The sequence below is a fragment of the Vulpes vulpes genome, chromosome 2, assembly GCF_048418805.1.
Source record: "Vulpes vulpes isolate BD-2025 chromosome 2, VulVul3, whole genome shotgun sequence".
Taxonomy (NCBI): Eukaryota; Metazoa; Chordata; class Mammalia; order Carnivora; family Canidae; genus Vulpes; species Vulpes vulpes.
The window spans coordinates 71625484-71648532 of record NC_132781.1 but is presented as its reverse complement, the minus strand read 5'-3'; the positions used below and the strand labels follow the sequence as shown (position 1 = coordinate 71648532).

At 40.9% G+C, this 23049-nt stretch overlaps 1 protein-coding gene across 49 annotated transcripts in view; it reads left to right on the top strand.

Annotated features, from left to right (window-relative positions):
- Window positions 1-860: 860 nt before the first annotated feature.
- Window positions 861-23049, top strand: part of ADGRL3 (adhesion G protein-coupled receptor L3) — an 808546-nt gene continuing 786357 nt past the window's right edge. For 45 of the 49 annotated variants that reach the window (XM_072748899.1, XM_072748903.1, XM_072748906.1 and 42 more), the window contains exon 1: window positions 861-1244. The gene's annotated coding sequence lies outside the window, so the exon portion shown is untranslated. Of the gene's footprint in view, window positions 1245-1443; window positions 1677-2656; window positions 2931-23049 lie in introns of those variants that run through there. The other 4 variants (XM_072748889.1, XM_026003546.2, XM_072748890.1 and 1 more) reach the window with 3 other exon arrangements.

Below are 23049 nucleotides of genomic sequence, written 5' to 3'. Positions count from 1 at the left end.
GCTCCGGCAGCCGCCGCCGCCTGTGACTCGCCCCCTCCCCTTCCTTTCTTCTCTCTCCTCTTTTTTTTTTTTTTTCCTTTTTTTTTTTGCCTCCGTCCTCCTCCTGCGGGTGCGCGCGCGCGGCTTGCACGGTCGGCTCGGGCAGCAGCTGGCTCGTGTGTGCGCGCGTGCGGGTGCGGGCGCGGGTGCGGGTGCGGGCGCGTGTGCGGAGAGCCCGGAGCCCGCTCGCTCTCGGAGGCGGGGAGGAGGCGGCGGCGGCGGCGGCGGCGGCGCGGAGCTCGGGGCCGCGCGATGAAGCTCCCACATGCCCGCAGCTGCCCGGCCCGGCCGGCGAGCTAAGCGGCCAGCCCCGGGGCTCCGGGCTCCGCGCCCCGCGCCGCGCACCCGGGAAGCAGTTCGCGTGGCCTCGCGGGCTGCGGGCGCGGGAGGAGACCCTCGGCGGGGGCCGGAGCTCGGGCGGCGGCGGCGGCGGCGGCGGCGGAGCGGCCCCCCCGGCTCTCGCGGCTCCCCCGGCCCATCGCGCTGCTCGCTCGCCCCGGCGGCCAGGGGAGGACGAGGAAGAGGCAGCGAAAGAAAGCGCAGGGGGCGGGGAGGGAGAAGTGGATATAAAGACCGGCTGGGGGATGGTGGAAGGTTTTCCGCGTGTTGAGCAGCGTCTCCTCTGCGGCGGCGGCGGCGGCAGAGGCGGGAGAGGCGGGAGAGGCGGGAGAGGCGGCCTCGGCCGTGACTGCCGCGCGCCGGTCGCTGCCGCCGGGCTCCCGCGCCCGCTGCTCCGCGCTGCGCCCGACTCGGAACTTGTGCGCCCCCGGGCCGGCGGGGACGGCTGAGCCCCGCGCCCCGCGCCCCGCGCCCCGCGCCCCGCTCCGCGGCCGCCGCGCTGGGTGCTGCGAGCCGGAAGACGCCGAGCGAGACCGCGCATCTGCTGCTGCTTCTTCTGTTTTTGCTTTTTCCGAAACCTCGTCCCCCTGCGCCCTCCTCCGCGGCCGCGCAGCAGAAGAAAGGGAGGAGGAGAGACTTCGTGTTGTTGTTTCCCTGGCCGGGGGCGCGTGCGTGTGGGGGGTCCCCGCCCTCCCGCCGCCGGCCCCGCGCCCGGGCACCCTCCTCTGCCGCGGCCGTGGGGTGTCCGCCCCCGGGCCGGCCGGTCTTTCCGCCCCGGGCTCCATGGCTGGATTGTGGACGCTGCTCCCGGCTGCAGGTTGTTGAGCGACTGATGGGACGATCTCAGGGACCGGCGGTTGCAAAAGGTAATTTATTCTTCTCACTCTTGCTGGTAGTGGCGGCCCCGGCCCGGCGCGGGCGGCGGCGTCCGCGGGGCGGGCGGCCGAGGGGGCGCGGGATGCCCGCTCCGCACCGCACCCGCACCCGCTCCGCACCGCACCCCCCCACCCCCTCCCCGGCACACGCACTCGTCCGGTCGTGATGCGCGGTGGGAGGGGAGCCCCCGGCCGCTGGGCGCTGGGCGCTGGGCTTCGGCACGGGGTCGGGGTTTTCCCGGCAACTGGGCGATCTGGCGGCCGAGAGGGAGGAAGGGGGCGAGCAGCCCGGCAGCTGCGGACAGGACCCGGGGTCCCCCCCCCCTCTCCCCCCAGTGTCCTCCCGTGGCGGGGGCTGGACGCAGACCAGGGGGCGCCTTCTCCCCATCGCCCGGAGCGGGCTGCGGAGCCGGCAGGGACCCGGTGAGCTGGGTCGGGGCGCTGGGGGCTGAGGGGCGCGAGCCCCCCGCGATCCTCCCCGGACGCCCGTGTGGACCGTGCGCAGGGCCCGCGTGCGCCCGGGTCGCGCCCCGCACTCGCCGAGCCCCGCCGCCTCCCGCTCCCCGCCCGCTGGGTCCCCTTCGCGGCAGTTTGGCCGGGAGATGAGCTGCGAGGCCAGGCTCCGTGAGGCGGTTTTGGCTGCAGGAGGCGGCTGCTGGGGTGGGTGGCCCGGGGCGGGGGACGGTGCTGCACGCGTCCGGGCCCGGGGCCGCCGGGCGGGGCAGGGAGACCCGGGCGCCCGCGGCCGGCGGGGTTACAGGTAGGAGGGCAGGCGCCCGGGAGCCTCCTGCGGGAGCTGTCCCCGCGCCCCCGCGCCTGCCCCTGAGCGTGCAGGGCCCCCGCTGTAGGGCGGCGGGTGTGCATGCGGGGCCCGGGGCGACCTCCGCGGCCGGGTCAGCCCGCGGGGCGGCGGGCGTGTGCGTGGCCGTGTGCGCGGTTCCTGCGCGCTCCGGGCACGGCGGGGAGGTCGGGGGGCGCGGGGGGCGCGGGGGGGGGGTGCTGGAGCTGCTGCCGCCGGAGCCCAGCCCGCTCATCGACATCGCCTGGGGTCCGCTTCCCTGGAGGATCTGGCTGGTGGAGGCCGAGGCCCCCCCCCCCCGGGCCCCCCCTGCCCCGCGAGGAACCGGCCCTTCCGCGACCTGCGCGCGGCGCGCCCCACATCGGCCCTCCAGGGGCCCGCGGGGCAGAGCGGTCCTGCGCCGGCCGCTGGAGCTCCCGGGCCAAGCCAGCATCCCCCGTGCGCCCTGGGATCCTCGGGTCACTCCCCTCCCTCCCATAGGAACGTGCGCCGCTTAATTGTGGCCCGGGAAGCGGTAGCGATGGGGCGCGTGTAGGTGTGCGCGGCGCCCCGGGTGTCTCCTGCCTGCGCCGCGTGCGAGCCGCCGCGGTCGTCGGGGCACGTTGTGCAGCGGGTGGGGGAGCGCGGACACAGTCCCCTTGCGAGCCGCGCCTGCGGGTCTGCTGTGCACCGTCCTGGGTGGATCGCTCACGAGGAGGCAGCAGCCCTCCTGCACCTCCGAGGCTGCATCCTTCCAGCCAGCTGCTGGGGAGAGGAGGAGACGCGTAGACCCCGGCAGGAAGGAAAAAAACTGCCTCCCGGGTCTTGCCCTCCAGTAGACGTGCGGTCTGCTAATTTCGTGTCATCTGGGCTATCGGCCCGGGCCGAAGAATGTCGGTGTAAGAATCTGCGGAGAAACAAACACTTCTTGAGTGATTTTTCACTTGGGGCGTGTTTTTCATTTCCCTGTGAGATGAGACAGAATTTAGCCAGATTTGCCTGATACGTTTTTTGTTGTTTTTTTGTTTTTTGTTTTTTGTTTTTTTTTTCCAGTCCGTCATGGCACTAAATGACCTGGAGTTCTGGGACCCAGTTCGTCTCTATGTGGATTACAGAGAGAATTGTCAGTTCTTTTATAGCATCAGCAAGAGGTTTTCAGATAATTTATATAGGAGCCAAAAGGATATATGCGTTGAAATATCTCTCAGCCTTGTTTCACTCCATTTTTTTTGGGGGGGGGGGTGGGAATCAGTGTACAAAGGGTTAAAAAAATGCACAAAGATAAACAGTTTTTGAAAAGTTAAAAAGCTAAATTGCTTTCCAGTTGCAATGATTAAAAGCTGTTAAATTCCTCAGTTGTAGATTAGCTCTGAGTGCTTTGGTGTTTGGTGCAAACGACTCTGTTGTTTTGCTTTTAAAAGTACAGCACCATAAACGTAAAAGGGTACTATTATTTCTAGATTTCTTTCTTTCTTTTTTTTTTTTTTTTTAAGATGTTGACTTCTTGAAAAAGCTTGGGTTGAAAAAGAGAAAAGGAATACAGAATCATTGATGCCTGGTTTTGATTAAGTTGTGTTTTTATGCGCTATTGCCAGTGGCTGTCATCTTAATAGAAAACTTAGAGAATTGTGATTTAATGTATGAGAACCCAGCTTCATATATTTGTTTCATTTCTAGAGGGTATGTGTCACAATCTCTACACTTGCAAATATTTCCGAAGATTAAAGAACACTTGTCCTCTCATTTTGGAAGATCTAATCGTGATTCCCAGTCCTTACATTAAGAAGATTTGATCAGATCTGTTCTTTGTTTCCTAGCAGCATGTGTTTCCTAGCAGTCCTACATTCCACAGGTCCTGATGTCATTAGAACTGTGTCTGTCAGTGTATTGTGCTGTCTTTAGCTGAAGGTGAACGTGTCAGAGCCCTTGAATGCCATTCCATAGCACTTCTCTATCTCTAAATATTCAATAACCTGCTCCGTTGGCGTATATGGTTGCCTGGACTATTTCTATAAACTCGGGATGGGAGGAATGATTAGTATAAAGGTTTATGTGAACTATTTAAATATTTTACTTAGACCTCTTAGGCTGAATCGGGCATCCCTGGCCTGAAGAGTGATAAACCAGCATGTGATTTGCCTGATGAGTAAATGCTTTTGATGTCTCATTTTAAGTGGCTTGGTGTGATTATCCTTCAGATTGAGAGCTCTCCTCAGAAATATGAATGGAAGGGTTTCTTAATGATCTTACAGTTTGGAGATTTAAATATTCCTTTCCACGGGGAATAATAGCAAGTATGAACCGTACTGGCTCCAGCTACTGGGCTGGCATTGTTTCTAGTAATTAAGAAAGACCAATTTTTTTATGGTCTGGATTTACCTTTGATTCTTCGGTGTGCTGTAGCCTAGGAAATCCTAAATAGGAGATTTAAAAATGCTACAAAAGCAAAAGGAATGAAGTTAGTCAAATAATAGAATGCTAAACTCCATTGTTTTTTCAGATTTCATTTGGGGTACTTTAACCGCCAGTTGAAACTCTCTGAAAAGGGCTGCCAAGTAGGAGTGACAGTTACTATTACAAGTGGGGCATTTTTGCCCAGAAATCAGCAAGGAAAACTGATTGATTTCTGTATTTAAGAACAAAGAGCAATTTTTGAGAAATGAAGTGCAGCCTTAATTTAGCATGGTATAGATGGCTAGAGCAGTGGGAATTAGAGGGAGGTGATCTTTCCTTAAGTTTTGCAAATGGCTGTTTTCCCTTAGATTTCTTAGATTTGCATTCCATTCAAATGTGAATTTGTTCACGTAGGGAGAAACCCTAAAGAGAGAGGCTATATTGTAATTTAGCCTTTGTTTGCCTTCAAGGACGTATTTACACTTAGGCTGTTATTGCATTTAGGTCTTTGATGCAAATGTATTTCTTTATAGAATATTTTACAATAAAATATAAAGTAAAACATTCAAATGTATGTAAGGTTCTCCTGAGATTTTCCCTTTGTTATCTCCATTTGTGTGTGTGTGTGTGTGTGTGTGTGTGTATGTGTTGTTTATCAATGGGCAGAAAAATCCAGATTTCTCATTCATTATGATTTTGGTGTTGCTGTTTATTGGCCAGCTTGAGAAAGTCTTGTGAGCATACCTCTAGATGGTTATTTATGAGTCCTAAGATGTGCATATATCCCCCCAGAACCTTTTAATGTCATTCTGTCTGAGTGTCTATGTGGCCCCATAAAATTAATTCTACTACTGCATAAATAACCAGGTATGACATTTTTCTTAGAACTGTGAAGTGTGCTCATGTACTAACAAATACATTAAAAAATTAGCCATCATACTCCAGAATTAATTGTAATAGGGAACGGTTGAGGAGGGAGAGAGTTCTTATATTTGATCATAACAGATTCTATAGATCTTAATAATTTTTATGTCTTGCTTATGTCTTATTGACAGTTAAAACAAGAATTTAGTTTAATATTGATCGATTTCTTCATAAGAGTGAATATATATACATGTTTGAAGAAGTTAACATTTGGTCCATATTGTTCAAGAATCTGAATGGAATGATGTTGGTGGTAATTCTGTTTATTGGGAAAATTATTTGAGATAGAAAATTAAGTCCCCCAAACTGAATATTTCTTTCCAATGAAACTTGTGGGTCATTTATTTTTATTTTTTATTTATTTTTTATTTTTTTTAGCACAGGTAGTTCTCTCTTCTCAAAGTGAATTCAGGGGGAACATGTGGGTCCCTGAGACCCTTTCAGAGAGTATATAAAGACATTTTTGTCACAATGCTGTGATGTTATCTGCCTTTTATTCTCCTCTGCTTTTATGAGTGTGTACCATGGAGCTTTCCGGAAGGCACATGATCTGTGATGACATCATTGCTGAGATGGCATATGGCATGTGTGTGTATATTCTTGCGTTTTAAAATTTTCCCAGCTTAACTATTAGTTCATGAATATTGATAGCTATCACCAACATAGTCAAAAGTTGCTTTAGGTCATCAATTTTTAAGCATCTGAAAGGGTCCTGGGACCAGAGAGTCTGAGAACTGCTGATGTTGACTTCTGCAAGATCTGTCTCCTTGTACTTACAAGTGTCACCCCATCTGACCATATAAGGAGTCATCAGAATAAGAAAATAAGTAGACTGTTCTAGCTTTAAAAAGACACAAGTAGGTTGGATATTTTATTACTTGACATTTTCAGTATTCTCTTTCCAGTGTAGAAAGCTTGTTTTTAGTTTTTTTGTTGGTCCCCAGTTACTGAAATAGAAACTTTAAAAATGCAGGTCTCCAGCCTGATTTGCTGACAGTAGCAGAGGAGCTACTGGAAATATTTAAAATCTGGGCTCCAGGTCTTAATATTCTTATATCTGGAGAGACAGAATGGTGTGGTGGTGAAGAGGAGGGACTCTGTGGTATGTTTGCCCAGGTTTGATAAATTATTTGACTTTGGGTAAGATAGTGGGTCTCTCTATGCCTCAGTTTCCTGATAGATTTTAATGGGCATACAGTTGTTCCTGATTCATAGATTTTTAGGAAGACGTAAAGGGAAAATACAGGAAAAGTGTTTGAAACAGTTCTAGGCACATAATAATAGAGGTGCAAGTATTTGCTACTGTCCTCATTATTTTTACTAAGTCTCAGGAGGGTCCCAGGAAACTTTAGTCAACTTCCCGTGTGATTCAGATATGCAATTATGTTTTACCTCATTGCTTTACAGGATGTTTTAAAATGCTGTTAAATTTGAAAATTTCATATAAAAGATAATCGTGGCTTTATTTTACCCTCCCACTTTAAAACTCATGAAGAGTTATGGGGATTCTTTTTTTTTTTTTTTTTTATAGTAAGAACTAATAAAATGCCTTTCTTGGCTTGGCCTAAGTTTGAAGTTGGGTAGAGAATGAATGCCCAATTAAAACTAGATTTCAAAGACCCTAATTGAATATTTATGTATCTTGGGAATTATTAGGGAGGAAATCACTTTTCTGAAGTGATATCAAGACGACTCACTGCACTCTTAGTCTGTTAATCACTATCCAAGTACCACAACAGGCCATTTTCAGTGAAAAGGATCGTTGGGGTAATTACATGGTGTAGTTCAGTTTGTTTGTGAGTGGTAATATGCCTAATGAGTAAGGGAGGCCCCACAAAGGGATTGGTTTTACTGGATTTTAAAGCTTAACTGTGAGAACTGTAATACTTCTGAATGGCACTTTGGCATCTGTGTGAAAACTTTAGAGGTATATTATTTATAAATTATATATATTTTGGGGGGGGTATATTACATGGCTAGTGTAATTTCTGACCTTGGACTGCCACTATGAAATTTGTATTGCAATACCTCTCTTCTCCACTTTGGTTAATCCTGAGCAAGTATTGTAGAAACTAAATTATACTCCTTAGATGGGCACTGTCCTTAATTATGAACTTCTCAGAAATGGCCTTTGGAGCAAGAGGCACTTGAATACAGTCCCAGTTCTCCAACTTTCTAGCTCCATCATTTCTATCTGTAAAATGAAAGTACTAAAAGCTACTTGGCTGGTTTGGGGAGGAAGTAAATAGAAAAATAGCTGATAGAGTGAGCATTTAATGAGTGGCCCCTATTACTACTAGTTACAGTATTATTAGAAATGTCCCGAAGTACCATTAGTAAGAAAATTTAGCTAAATCAAATATCATTTTCTTAATTGAAGAGTTCTTGATGAGCAATGAAAATCAATAGCATTTTCTTAAGCAATTGAGGTTTCACATGTCTTTTTGTGTTTCTCATGTTCTTTCCCTCTCTTCTTTTTTTTTTTTAGATTTTATATATTTATTAATGAGTGACACAGAGAGAGAGAGGCAGAGACACAGGCAGAGGGAGAAGCAGGCTCGGCTCCATGCAAGCCCGGTGTGGGATTCGATCCTGGAACTCCAGGATCACCCGCTGAGCCACCTAGGAGTCCCTCCCTCTCTTCTTTTTTAACCTTTTGTGTTAAGTACCTATTTTTGAGTTTTTCTTACTAATCCTAAAATGTTATACTCTGTTACTAATTCCCCACCAAAAAATCATGTAATCCTGACAGGAAAATATTTTTGACAGCCACCAAGTGCTGTGTCTGAAGATTGACTTTAAATCACGTATAAAATGAAAGTAGCAATTTAACTGAAGACATTTTAAATTAAACTCTTGATCATCTTTTCACATGGCATCAGCAGCTCTTTAAGCTCCAACTGCATCAGAATTTCCTACAATGTTGTAACCAAATCAAGTCGTCATAAACTTCCACGATTTGCGGACTTCCCTACTTTTCAAAGATGTATAATCCTCAAGTTCAAGTCATCCTAAGCTTGCGATAAATGTAGATGAACTCTTAAAATTCAAATCCCAAGATTGCTTCAAAGACTGCAAGCATTGAAAGGGTCATAAATAAGTCCAAATTTTAGAATTGACATCTGTAGGTCAGTGGCGATTGCCAGGAAAAGAAGTTATTAAGATGTGGGCCTTCTACCTATAATTATCCAGCATTTATGTTAAAGCGGAAAGACTGTACAACAACATGGTAGGTGGTAAAAATGAATGAAAAAATAAGCTGCGCATTGGACAGCTGAGTTGCTCAATTGTACCAGAATTAAGTGTTTTAAAGTATGACTCAAGAAAATGAAAGCCAAGTAGAAACGACACCCCCTTCTGTTTGATCAGCTTGTGTTGGTGTTTATGCGTCCCGCAGAGGCAGAGTGTGTTACTATTCAAGACAGCCCCAGTGGCTCCACGGTAGCCTGAGCCTGTGAGAATAGGGGAGAGACTCAAGCCCAGTTTTTGATGTTCTGCATGGGTGGGTAACCTGAATACTAAAATGCGTTCCATTGACAGCTGACCCTGTAAGAAGTTTTTCAACAGTCTCCTGTTTTTGTTTTGTTTTGGTTTGGTAATTTTTTCCCCCCCTTTTCCTCTGCTCAAAGCTCTTCCAAATACTTTTGGATAAGAGTAAATGGTCCTGATGGTCATCTTTTTTGTTATGAGATTTTATTTCTGGCAAGAATGGAAGGCTCAACTGGTTTATATTTATGTCTTCTGTTTTTTTTTTTTTCTTTTTTCCCAAATTTTCAGTGTTCTTGATTCGTCAGTGGCTGATGGTTGTTGTTTGAACCTTGACTCAGAATACTGATCATGACTTCAAGGAGTGGACAAAGAGTCTATTGAGAAATAGTTTTGTGTTAACATGTGCATATCTATAGACTGTCTTCTTTATATTGGCTTTAACTGTTCAGCTGATTTGTCTGTTGAGTTTTAATCATTTTATTAACTGTAGTTGACTTTCAAAGAACAGCTTAGGCAACCGTTTTAGAACAATACACAATCGTTTTGTGAGTTCTAGGTATTTTTAGTTAAATTTCACTTTAGTTTTCAAAAATTTTTATGTGTGACCGTTAAATATTATTTAAGTCATTTCAAAATGCTGCATATTTATAACATTTCAATTATCTTATGGACCTAAATTCAACTTACAAGATTTAGTAAAATGAATGTATTCATTATCTCTGTTAATTGCAAAGACCCCTCCAGCTAGCTTTAGGCTGAAATGATTAATTTATTCGAGATTATTGTGTTCCTCACCTAAAGAATCTTAGGGAAGAATGGAGGTTTACCTAGGCATCAGGAAAAAAAAAAATAGCACTTGAATTACCACTAGGATTTATGCTCCAGTTGGATGCCCCTACCCTTTTTTTTTTTTTTTTAAGATTTTATTTATTCATGAGAGACACACAGAGGCAGAGACACAGGCAGAGGGAGAAGCAGGCTCCATGCAGGGAGCCCGATGCAGGACTCGATCTCAGATCCCAGAATCATGCCCTGAGCCGAAGGCAGGGGCCCAACCGCTGAGCCACCCAGGCATCCCTAGTTACCACTTCTCCTTGTCTCTGCCTGCTGGATCCTTTCCCACTGACCACAGTCTAAATTCTTGGTATCCGGCTTTAGATCAGTCTCCTATCTCCAGTTTACTGGAGTCAGGGAGGATGTTGTAGGTCTTCTGTGGACAGATACATAGTTAGCTTGAAGAAGGAAAGACTCCATTGAAAGAGGGAACCTGTGCACAGAAAAAGGCAGTTAAAACCTGAATGTCTACTGTGGTGATCTTTTGTTAACTGAGACAGATCAGACGTGAGGAGAACTGGCTAGGAAAACCATTAAAAATGGGTTTTATGGGATCCCTGGGTGGCGCAGCGGTTTGGCGCCTGCCTTTGGCCCAGGGCGCGATCCTGGAGACCCGGGATCGAATCCCACGTCAGGCTCCCGGTGCATGGAGCCTGCTTCTCCCTCTGCCTGTATCTCTGCCTCTCTCTCTCTCTCTCTCTGTGACTATCATAAATAAATAAAAATTAAAAAAAAAAATGGGTTTTATTCTCTGCCTGTATGTGGCCAAGATCATTTTGGAAAATGCTTCCCTACTTCCTTGGCCCAACAAACACATGCAGATCAGGAATTCAAATCTTCAGGTTCAAGAACACCTGTGAAACTGCCTGAGTTTCAAGGCTATGCATATCTGTAAAGCTACCAAGTATTTGAAAGATGTTACTTTAAGCAACTTATGTCATTCTGTCATATGATGGTAGAGTTGTCATTGTATGATTCCAAACAGGGGCACTGGACACAGGTTTGGTGGCACATAGAGTGCTGAATTTTTGCTACATGTGCTTAAAAATGTGTGGGAATACTGATCTTAAATGTAAGTGCAGGTTTAAATGCAGATTATTTAGGCATTGAGCATATTCAGGTGAATAGAGCTCCCAAGATGTGCCATTGGACGCAGTAGTTCATGGTTAGATTGACTTATGTATGAGCTCCACAAGCCGCATTATGAGGGTCTTTACTGAAAGGGAACAAAAGTTCCAAAACCAAAAGTGAAGGTTGCGCAGAGAAGAAATTATCCCAGAAGAAACTGAAGAAACAAGAACTTATGGCATGGGAATAAAGACATCATAAAAGAAATGCAGATAGAAGTAAAAGGATAAAAGATGGTTTTGCATATGAATCTATCCATTTGAGACATCAGATTGTTTTATACTTGCTGGTATACTTGTTATGTCACGCTATTGATGGGAATATATGTTTATAAGGTTTACTCAAGTAAACCTTATGTTTAGAAGCAGAATATTCAAAAGCACATCAAGTAGAACATTTCAAATAATTTATTAGCTGTCTAAGGAATCCAATGAAAATATACTTCAATCTATCCAATAATAATGTTAATCAAATGACAGGCATTTTTCAAAATAATGGATCCATTATTACAAGAACTGGGGTTTGGGTAGTGTTTAATGCTGACACTTGACCAGCACAAATAAAATGATGCTTTAGAAGTATTTTTTTTTTTTTTTTGTAGAAGTTGGGTAACCTACTTAATTAATTAATTTATTCATTAATTCATTCAAAATGGAAAGTTGTATTGACTTTTCATTTTTTAAGTACCAACTCAATATAAATAGCAACATACGAAGATAATTTGGGAGAATTTTTAAAGGTTAGTATAAAACTTAATTAGAAGAACTCCCATGTACCTTCCTTATTGTTGCATATCCTTGAAGAAGAAAGAGCACTAAAAGTTAGTAGGCTGTCAACATTGCATTTTTCTGATTTGACATGATTAAGCAAACTTTTTCTTTTTTTTGGTGCATTTGATTAAATGTGTGATCGTATCATGCTGAAATAGCCTGTTGGGCTGCAGACAGTAGTGTTTAGAGATGAAATTTGCTTAGAGCCTCTGAACAGGCATTTTACAATGAATGAGACCTTTTTTGAGTAACAGATGATAGTAAGTGAGATTGCAGTGGTGTGTATGGGTGTTTTCTTCCTTGAATATATAGGTAGCCTACGTTGAGATAATGCAACAATACAAAAGTAATGAGGCATGAAAGAAAGCATTAGTTTGTAAATGAGAAATTAACATACTTCATTACAAATGAATGAACTATTTGTATGAGGGACTCTGTTGTACCTTTATCAGAGGATGGTATGCTGGTCTATCTGCTTTGGTTGAGGAGCCTCACTGTGTTAACTTCCTTTCCTGCTACTCTCTTTTAGCTTGGTAGATGTTCTTCTGGAATTTTTACTGTTATCCCAGTGTTCATCATGTATGTAATCTCTTCTGATTCTCTTGGGTGCCCGTAATAGCTGAATTTTGATTTTCATTCATTTTTCCCAATGCAGCTCATTCTAAATTCTGAATGAATATATTTTTAAAAGTTTTTTTTTTCTTTTCTGATTATAGCACTTGCTCATATTGAATGCTGATGAAATATAGAGATACATAGTCAAAATAGAAATCACCCCATATATCATACTGGTACATCTCAATGTTTACAGACATTATTTCCTACATATTTTAGCTTGATTATCCACATAATCTATATATTATCTATATTTTATGTGTATGTGTGTTTATTTTAGTAGAACTGAAGTTAAACTATATATACAGTTTGTGTAATTCTAATTTCCCAATGCCATTCATTTTTTGGAAAGCATCATTTTTAATATTGTACAATATTTCATAGAATGAAAGAGTATGATTTACTTAAACATTTCCTGATTCATGTGGGTTGTCATATTTTTCTATTTACTATTTCTAGAAACAATTTTGTAAGAATTGTTAACTCTTATTTATGTATAATTAGTCATTACTAACTCTAGGTTATTATATACTTAGTAAAGTTAGTAACTTACTATTTGATAGTTTTTAGGAATTACTAACTTAAGTATACCAATGCATAAAAGCTGAGAACAGTAAAATAGTAATAAAAAATGAAATTTATTGGCTATTGACATTTAAATAGGACTGTGCCTAATGTCTTTGAATTTAATGTAATATTAAAACAAAACCACACAATGAAATTGATTTATGAAGAATTGAGAGGTTCACCATCCAGTTTATATTCCCATAATCTTTCTTAGTTTTGTCTCTGCTCTAAAGAAGTCTCTTCTCTCTTAAGCTCATCTAAAACATCAACTGGTTTACAAAGCTCTCCTCTACCAAACCCATATGGAGCAAGAACATCGGAGGGCTTGGTTTGGGCTTTTTAAAAATTTAAGTATGAAAAGTAGAGATAAATTTTATCAGCAAACATTTAAAGTAAATGAACTTTGAAGAGGTCAGGAAAGAAACGTAAGCAAAACATTGTGGCTCATAATTAGTTTTTTTTAAAAAAATATTTTACTTATTTATTTGAGAGAGAGAGCAGGAGCACGAGCAGGGGAAGGGGCAGAGGTAGAGGGACAAGCAGGCTCCTTGATCACCACTCAGTCTAGAGTGAGGCTCAATCCCCAGGACTTCGGCATCACGACCCAGGCCCAAGGCAGACACTCAACTTACTGAGCCACCTGTGAACTCAAGTTTTGCTTGGTGTAAGTTCAATTAAAGATCTGCCCATAAGAATGAGTGAGGTATAAAATATGAGGTGTTCAGTAGCTGTAAGTAGAATGGAAGAGGAAAACAGGTGTGTAATGCACCTTTTTATAATTTTTACAGCGATGGCAATACGTATTGAGTTTGATTTCAGTAGTTCATTCTTTGGTCAAAAGAGCTAACAGTTCTACTTTAAATATCATCTTTGTGACTTCTGCATCCAGTTGCAAAGATGTAAATGTAAGGTACATTTCTAGCAGTCAGATTGGTGATCAGTTCTTCCCTTACTTTCTACATTTCTTTAACTCTGCACCAGAACATATTTATAGGGCAGAGTTTGAAGCTTGATTAATAAATGAATATATAACTGCATGAATGTGCTTTATGGACCTAGAAGAAACAATTGAACATGAAAGCAGTTTTTGAAGTTACTGTTGCAAGAGAAGTTCAAGTACCATTGAAAATTGCTCTGTACCTGCATATAAAATAGTAAAGGCATAGAAAGAATCTTAAAAGGCATGCTCTAGCACACTTTGTTTCCTCAAAATAAATATTAAATTGTTGATTAGCAACTCCCCATTTGCTAATTAGTGGATATAAGATTTTAGTTAATATAAGATGAGGAAGATCTAGACAGCTGTACGATATTGCTAACCCTAGTGAAAATACTGTTTTGTACATTTAAAAACCTGTTAAGAGGGTAGATCTCATGTGAAATGTTCTTACCACAATAAAGTAAAAATTAAAATAAATTACGTTTTTGAGAATGGAAGTGACGTGTCCAAAGTGACATGGCTGGTTTAAAGCATTTGCTGCCTTTTATTAAGGAATTTCTCAGTCTTGCATTTGAGTGTTCTTGTTTCTGATTTTAGGCATGGTGGTGTCACCGTGTGGCTCATCACACTGGCCCTATAACTTCTCTAGGTCTGTTTCATTTGTAAATCATGGAGAGTACAGGGGGTTCTTTCCCTCTAAAAGTATCCATGAGGTAAAATAAAATGGCAAAGCTCATTAGTATAGAATACCTGTACTTGCAAGTTTATATTTCAAGAAAATGTAATAGGTAGTTGTTTTTTTAAGGAATTTTCATGTTATATCCTTCTTAAAGAGCTAAGGCACAAGATTGCATGTGGTAATAGTAGATTTTAAAACCGTAAAATAGGTTAGACATTCTATTTGTGAAGGCTTAAAAAGAAATGGACATAATGAAGGTATTTTACATTCTTTAAAAATGCTAAAGACTCCACAAGAGGTTTCTCTCATATTTCTCTATATTAAGGATACTAATTATTAGCAATAAATCAGTTTAAGATTTAATATATGGGATTTGATAAAATTTCTTGTATCAGCTTTTTTCCCTTTATGTTTACATATCAAATAAATTCCACATCCAGCGCTCTGGGCCCAAGGTACTTTTATCTTATACTAAGGCAATTTTAACAGCTCTCCATTTATAAAGCAGTATATACGTTGAATATTGAATAATCAATGTTCCCCTTTTTCTCTTCTTTTTCACATAGCTGTATTTAAAATTATTACACATCGTGTTAGGATTTAAGCATTATCGTACATTAAGTTCTATATGAAATAAATGATCTTTACTGAAAGTAATAAATACACATGTAGAGGAGTACAAAATATAGCAATAAAATTAATTAATGAGAAGCAAAGAGAGAATTAGCTTGGGAGTCAGAAATGCATGATTTCTAACCCTCTCTTTAGAACGCTGTAAAAGTTAATTTCTCCGTGCCTTGGTTTCCTCAGGTTTAAAATGGGGATAAAAACATTTACCTTTAAGAATTTTTTTGAAGGGGGATGCCTGGGTGGCTCAGGGGTTCAGCCCCTGCCCTTGGCCCACAGCGTGATCCCAGAGTCCCAGGATTGAGTCCCACATCGGGCTCCCTGTGGGGGGCCTGCTTCTCCCTCTGCCTGTGACTCTGCCTCTCTCTCTGTGTGTCTCTCATGAATAAATAAATAAAATATTAAAAAAAAAAGTTCTTGTGAAGGTTAAGTAAGATGATGTATGGAAAACACTTAGTCCATGGATGGCTCATATTGTTTGTGCTATTTTTTTCATTTGTTGTTGAGTTTGGTACCTCCTAAGTGGGTCTCTAAATTGTTCTGCTTCTTTCTGCAGTTTTCAGAAGACCAGCTTCATTAAAGCATTAATTTTGTCATTCACTATATATATTTGTTAACACCACATGTCTGCAGGATCCTGGCATAACTATGGAGCATAACCTGGCAGAAAGAGCCTCCGACTTCTTACCACTTGCAAAATCATGGAAATAAAGGAGCATTAAGCAGTGGATCTATTATCATTAATTATTTAGTTAAAATTGTGGTAAGTGCTACAAAGGTCAAGTCCAGGAAGTTAAGAGAGTTAGGGCAACAAGATGGGGTGAGTGGGATCTGGAAAGACTACCTGGAGCAATTGACATTTGAACTGAGATGCAAAGGTTGACTAGGCACCCAGGAGAATATGCTGGTTCACTGGTATGTTCACATTCTGTCATCAGAAGAGTACATCACAAACCCAAGCATGTTCCAGAGGAGGAGGTTAATAGAGCTGAATAAAGGAAAGAAAACTGAACATCATTGCCTTGATTTGGCAATAGGGACAACACACCTGAATTTTTCACTTTACAGAGAATGTAAGTTATCATAGAGAATGTTTTAGTATCAGTTGACTGTGGGGATCCCTGGATGGGTCTCGGTTTAGTGCCTGCCTTAGGCCCAGGGCGTGGGATCGAGTCCCACATCAGGCTCCCTGCATGGAGCCTGCTTCTCCCTCTGCCTGTGTCTCCCCCCCCCCCCCCCCCCCCGCTCTGTGTGTGTGTCTCTCATGAATAAATAAATAAAATCTTAAAAAAAATTCAGTTGACTGCCTGTAATAATAAATTTCAGGATGATAAAATATCTGTTGACCATAAAGAGTGGTCAGGCACTGTAGATTTGAGATGAGAATACCTCAGAACTGTACGAATATGGAAACCAAGACTTTTTAGTTTTGGAGATATGTATATCTGTGTTTTTGTGACTGTGAGGTTGTTTTATTCTGAAAGGTTGATTTCTGTTCATCTTTATCCAGTTTTTCCCCATCCCCACTAGCTTATGGTGTCCAGTAACTTTTGTTCCTTAGAGGAACTCTGCAGGAGTGGAGGAACTAGCTTTAGGAATACCAGTACTAAAGTTTGGCAGTGCTGTGGTTATCACTATTTCCTTGTCAAAGAATAGCATTAAAATTTCAATCTGACAAACAGTTGTTAAGGGAAATGGGGTATTAGCATTTAGTAAAGACAGTAGACTTTGTGTATCATTCCTTCACTTCTAGAATTTTGATTTTAGAAATTTAGTACCAGAGATTTTTTTTTAAAAGATTTTATTTATTTATTCATGAGACACACACACACACACACACACACACACACACACACACAGGCAGAGACACAGGCAGAGGGAGAAGCAGGCTCCATGCAGGGAGCCCGATGTGGGACTTTATCCTGGAACTCTAAGATCATGCCCTGAGCTGAAGGCAGATGTTTAACCGCTGAGCCGCCCAGATGTCCCTCACTTCTAGAATTTAACTTCCTATTTAAATTTTTGGGGCTTCCCACAATGAGGAGAAAGCAAATTTTCTTGTTATTTAGAACAAATAATTTAATATTAGTAAAATAATGGTAAAACATGTTTTAAAAAATAGATACTAGTTTGAGTCTGAGCAAAATGATAAGTGTAGTTTAAGAAAATTATTGGATGAATACAATTTTTTTTGGAGATTTTATTTATTCATGAGAGACAGAGAGAGAGATAGAGAGAGAGGCAGAGACACAGGCAGAGGGAGAAGCAGGCTCCATGCAGGGAGCTGGATGTGGGACTCGGATCCCGGGTCTCCAAGATCACACCCTGGGCGGAAGGCGGTGTTAAACCGCTGAGCCACCCGGGCTGCCCAAATGAATAAAACTTTTAATAGAGAAAAAATACTATAGAAAGAAGTAAATTTGGAGTCATTAATCTTTTTCCTCCATTTATCAGTGTTTGTTGAGTGTTTCCTATGGGATAAAGTTAAATAAGATTATGATTGAGAATGAAAAAGTGAAAATACTGAATTTTATGAAAATATTAGGCTCAGGGATCTTAGGCACCCTAGATGAGAGATTTTCTTATTCTGCCCCCTCCTGGAGAATATGTAGGAATTGGCCAAGCAAATAGCTTTCTAGAAGAAGAGAACCCCCTGTTTCAATTCCTAGAGTAAGGAGGAGGTTGGTTCATGTGAGGAACTCAGAGGGTCTAGTAGCAGGAACATAAAGATTGAGAGAGGAAGTGGCATGAAATCTGGCTAGTGAGTAGGAGCCCTGCATTTGTATTTTATTTTTTAAGGTTAAGTATTTGGACTTTATCTTAAGATAAAGAACATTAAAAATTAAAGAACATTAAAAATTTTAAGCAGGGCAATAACAATATTGGGTTTTCATTTTACAAAGATAATGTTGGCTCCTCCACGTAGACGTAATTGGAGGAGGCATCAAGGAAGGGTTGTGGAGAGACTGGTTATGTGAGAGTCCACGCTTCTAACGTGCAGCTGGTAGGTGAAGGACAGAGCCTGCCTCTTCCTGGTGTCAGTCCTATAGAGAGGAGGGGTTTGCATTAAATAATATCCCTTTTGACTCTAATATTCTGTACTCTAATTTGGTTGTGAGGACACAGGTAATCTCACTGATGGTGATCATTGGTTAAATGACCTTATCGGAATTTGTTACTCATTTTTACAGATCTACCTGTTGATATACTGTGATCTAGTTATAATAGTCTATCCAGTTGTTTAGTCAGATGTATTTTTACCTGAATATTAAAATTTTTTTTGGGTATCTATAACATAATTAGAATTTTTGTATGTTTGTATTTTAAATGCTATGTAAAAGTCATATATTGCAACTACATTTGATTTAGTTAAGAGGGCTTAAACCACAATTTTCTTGCATTTTGGTCAAATATGTTTATAAATCCTCATTATGGAAATCATTCAAAGAAATTCCTGTTTTAACAGTTGTGAAAAGATAGTACGTGTTTCTTGCAATACTACAGTGGTGTGATAATCTGAGTGACAAATGCAAAAACGTTAATAGTATATTATTTCATAACTTCTAAGACACTTTAGCTTTTATGTCTTTAATTAATAACTTAAATACTTTATTTTTCCCTGTATCCTGTCTTCTAATTCTCTGTAGGCCCTTGTTATATCTCTTCTTATGGCATTTATGACATTGTGTCATGACTTTTGATTATTCCTCTTCTTGCTTTTTCACCTCTGTGGAAATATAAATTCGCTGGAGGCGAGGGCTGCTTTTAGTTGTTCATAATCTGGAGTACCTGAATATGTAAATGAAGTTTGTGTTTTGTGTTGATGGGTTGATTTTTTTTTAAAGGTGGTCGTGTAGTGTGTTGGATAAAGCATCATATATGAAATTGCACCTTGTATAATTAAAAAAAATAATAGTACAGACTCTAAAAAACTTGGCAGTGCCTTTGAGGCTTAGTGATTTAGAACATGGGCTTTAGAGGCAGATGAACTTCAGCCTATACCTTGGAACTACTATATAACAGCAGTGTGACTTTGGGTCTTTTTCTGTTCCTTGATTTCCTCTCTGATTCATTGGGCTAATAAAACCTATCTCATAGTGGGACTGTGAGAATTCAGTTAGTTCATATAATTGATTATTGTAACGTTTGATTATTATATATGAGAATCAGATGGGAAACATAGGTGCTGTCATCACCCTTGCTTCATATAGCAAGAGGAGTGGAGCACAGGGATTCAAGCCACCTCTTTTTTTCCTTTGCTTGGAAACTTTGTAAGATTGACATCGTGTTTCTTATCTGTTGACTGCAATTTTCATGGCCTTCAATTTGGAATCATTTTGTCACGTTGCTTTGTGTATACCATACTATCTTTTTTTTTATCTCTGAGTTATTCTGAAAGGAATGATTATATAGCAATTTATGAGATACAAATGGAAGCCTGAACGCTTGTGGGGACTGTCAGATAAGAAAGCCAGAAATGCCTTCATCACTTATTTCCATACATTCTGTTGGCATATATACCTAACATGGAGAGACAATACAATGCAGTCTGTCTACATAGTGTACACACTCTCCCCTTTCCCCACTGTACATTTCTTCTTAAATCATCTATTTTTAGGATTTGAAAGAAATTGCTCATTTTAAAAGCGATAGTCTAAGAAAATCATAACACTGTCACAAAGAAAACTATTTTAGAGGATAGGGTATGCGCGCAGCATCGTTTATGTTGAACAAATTTCTGTCATATTGAATGGAATACAGTTGTGTAAGCATATAAAACAATGAGGGATTATAATTAAATGATACTCAGCATATTTATTGGCATCGTGAGAAAAAATTGGCATACATAATTAAAATAGTATAGTTTCCAAAAATATTTTGAAGGCAGGTATTCTGAAAGCATTTATAAATGTGTATGAACTATGAGTTGGTCCCCTTCATTCTTGGCCTGTGAGAACTTGCTCTTCACAGGTAGGTTGGTAATGTGATGTCAGTATTTGTGTCTTCTTGAAGAACTGCTACTTCAGTAGAAGATATTCTCTATACTCTAATTGTAGTATGTAGAGAAGATACAATTTTAAACCTCTGTTGACAGCTGAAAGAACTTTTTGAAAAAACATAAAAACCCTTAAGTTCTTGTTCTGGGTAATCAAGTCTCTGATTTTACTTATAATCCTAACTGCTCTAAAAGTGAATTTGTAATTTTTCTGAGTTTTTGACTTAATACTTTCTTCCGTAATTAAATTGTTTTATTTTTTTTCTGAATGTTGTATTAAAAAGCACTGTTAAACACAGTGTGACATAGTTAAACGTATTTAAAAAAACTTAGTTTGAATAATATAGGGCAATTGTAGCAAACCAGATGTTGCTAAGTTCTTATTTAATCAGAGATAAAAAATACTCACAATATAGTTTTGTCTAGCTGTCAGCTTAGATAAATGAATCCATTTCAATCAGCATGCTCCTAGCGAGAAAAGGAGGCGATATAATAACATTTTTCTAGCTACATTTGTTGAATATAAATATTAATCTTCTATGTGGTTAAAACCATGCTGTGCCAATTCCATCATAACCATAATTGCAGAGAAGCCTTTTAGATTTTTTATTTTTATGAATTTTACTTTTTATCCTTCTGGAGCCGTTGAGTTAGATTCTACTTTTCATTTAGGTTATATGCCCATGTAGGTTTTTGTTAATGTTCTATCATCTTGAGGCTACTTGTTAAGACACTATGATGTAATTTATTCCCCAAACAAATTCCCTTGTCACGTTGTCAAGGTTTTTTTTTCCTCCCAAACCTACACCTCTGTCTTTACCTTTTTTTTTTTAAAGATTTTATTTATTTGTTCATGACACACACACACACACACACACACACACACACACACACAGAGGCAGAAACACAGGCAGAGGGAGAAGCAGGCTCCATGCAGGGAGCCCGAAGTGGGACTCGATCCCGGGACTCCAGGATCACACCCCATGCTGACGGCGGCACTAAACTGCTAAGCCACCTCGGCTGCCCTGTCTTTACCTTTTTAAAAAGCCTGTTGTAATTCATTAGAGAAGTTTAGATATTAATATTTCATATATTTCCTCTTTTGTTCTGTAGCATTAGTTAAGATAGACTCCTTCCAGAGCTGTGCTGACTTCTCAGAAAATGGTGCATAAAGTAAAACACTTAAAGGAAAACAAAACCTAGACTAACAAAACAAAATAAAATAAGGCATAAATTAAAAAAAAAAAAGTTCAAGCTTCATTAGAAATGCCAGTGAGAAGAATGGCAGGATATCATGATAGGTACAGGGACCAAAGTGGTAAGAAATAAGTTTACAATATTCCAGTCTTCTTGTTGAGTAGTCAAGAAAGGTGGAAAGGAAAACAGACCAGAAAGTGAATAATTTCCTCCTAAGACCATATTAACAACATCACTTTTCCATACTAATAAAAATTTTAAATTTAAATTTGTATTGTCTTAAGGGCTTGTATGCAAGGGTCTCTAGTAAGCTGTTTGATAACTGTTGATATTTGTCATATGTATGGAAAGCTTGTAGAGAAAATTGCTGGCATAGTAGAAAACCACCATGAGCTGTAAAAATTACCGGAGCCAATTGATTGTTTCAGTTTATGTGGATGTTTATCTAGGCCATTAATTGAGGAAACACAGAAAATGAAGATTGAGGTTGCAATTTTATTTCCACCTCTAAGAATAATTCTTAAGGATGAGTCTCAGACTCCCTCATCTCAGTTTTATTCATGTCTTCTTCAGAAAGCAAGTTTGAAAGCATTCTTCTCCATTGGTAGATAGAAAGTTGGTTGGAGGCATTTCACAAAATTGTCTTTAGAGAGAAATTAGAATACTAGAGAAGGAGGGGGAAGTCATAGTTATAGTTTTATTTCCTTTTGATTTTATTACAGAATTTTGAGAAAAGTGTAGAAAGCATATTTCATATAAGCAGTGAAAAGACAGTGATGCAAAATCGTCCTTTTATGGATTTCTCATTGGCCTTCTTGCTTCAGTGACTTGAAGAATAAAACAATACTCTTCTCCTGGAACAGGGTGTTTTTGAATGTAGGTGTAGAACCAGATTGGTGAGTGATGGTGCCAGTCATCTGTGTTTAAGATTTATATGTCAACACTGTGGGTGTTTTTCCCACACACTATGGGGTAACAACCCATATTTGATTTTTATTTTTTTCCTATGGTGTTGAGTGAGGGTGTGTGTCTGAGTGTTTGTGACTTAGTGATTGTCTGGGCAAAAGAGGTAGGTCATTTGGAGTTACTTGTCATTCTTACGTTGGCTGGTTTCTGTCTGCCCTATGCCTTGTGAAGCACAATAGAAGCAGTGATTTGGAAAGCAAGTAGTCAGGTTCCAAAGGCAAAATGCTAGTAGATTCCAGACTTTAAATGTATGATTTTTGGGGGTTGCCAAATATTAACATTAAAAAATCCAAGTTCACAAAGTATTAGGTAAATATCTTCATATTTGTTAACCTCTCACTTTAATTTCTTGATGTATTGCTTAAGTAGTCAATACTCGTTGTACTCATAAGATTTTATATTGGTAAATGGGAACTCATTTTGGGGATAATTTTTAAAAATTATGCTTTAATTTGTATTTCTACAAACAGTCTTTTGTGTATACCTGAGTCGGGTCTCAGTCAGTTGATGAGAATTTCATACTAATCACTTCCTTTATTATTCCTCTTTCTACCAGCTTTCAGAAAAGTTTAATAAATTTATTTTCCATAGCTATAGTTTTTTGAGTGGACTTTCAGATAGCTAAAATGTGTTTATATGACTTTATTTGGATCTTTATTGACAGTCAAATATATGTTATATGAATGTAGGAACCACTTTTTTTATTCTTTTAAAGCCTATTACGATTTTGATATAGTAGTGGTCAGAAACTTAAAATATGTGGGTTGACTTTGGTCCACAAATTGAAAGTTTCCAGATCATCGATTTATTGTTTCTTTAAAATATTATGCATTCAAACTTTTTTTAGCTGAAGGAGAAATAAATGGAATGGGTCTTCCAGATTTTCTCTGGA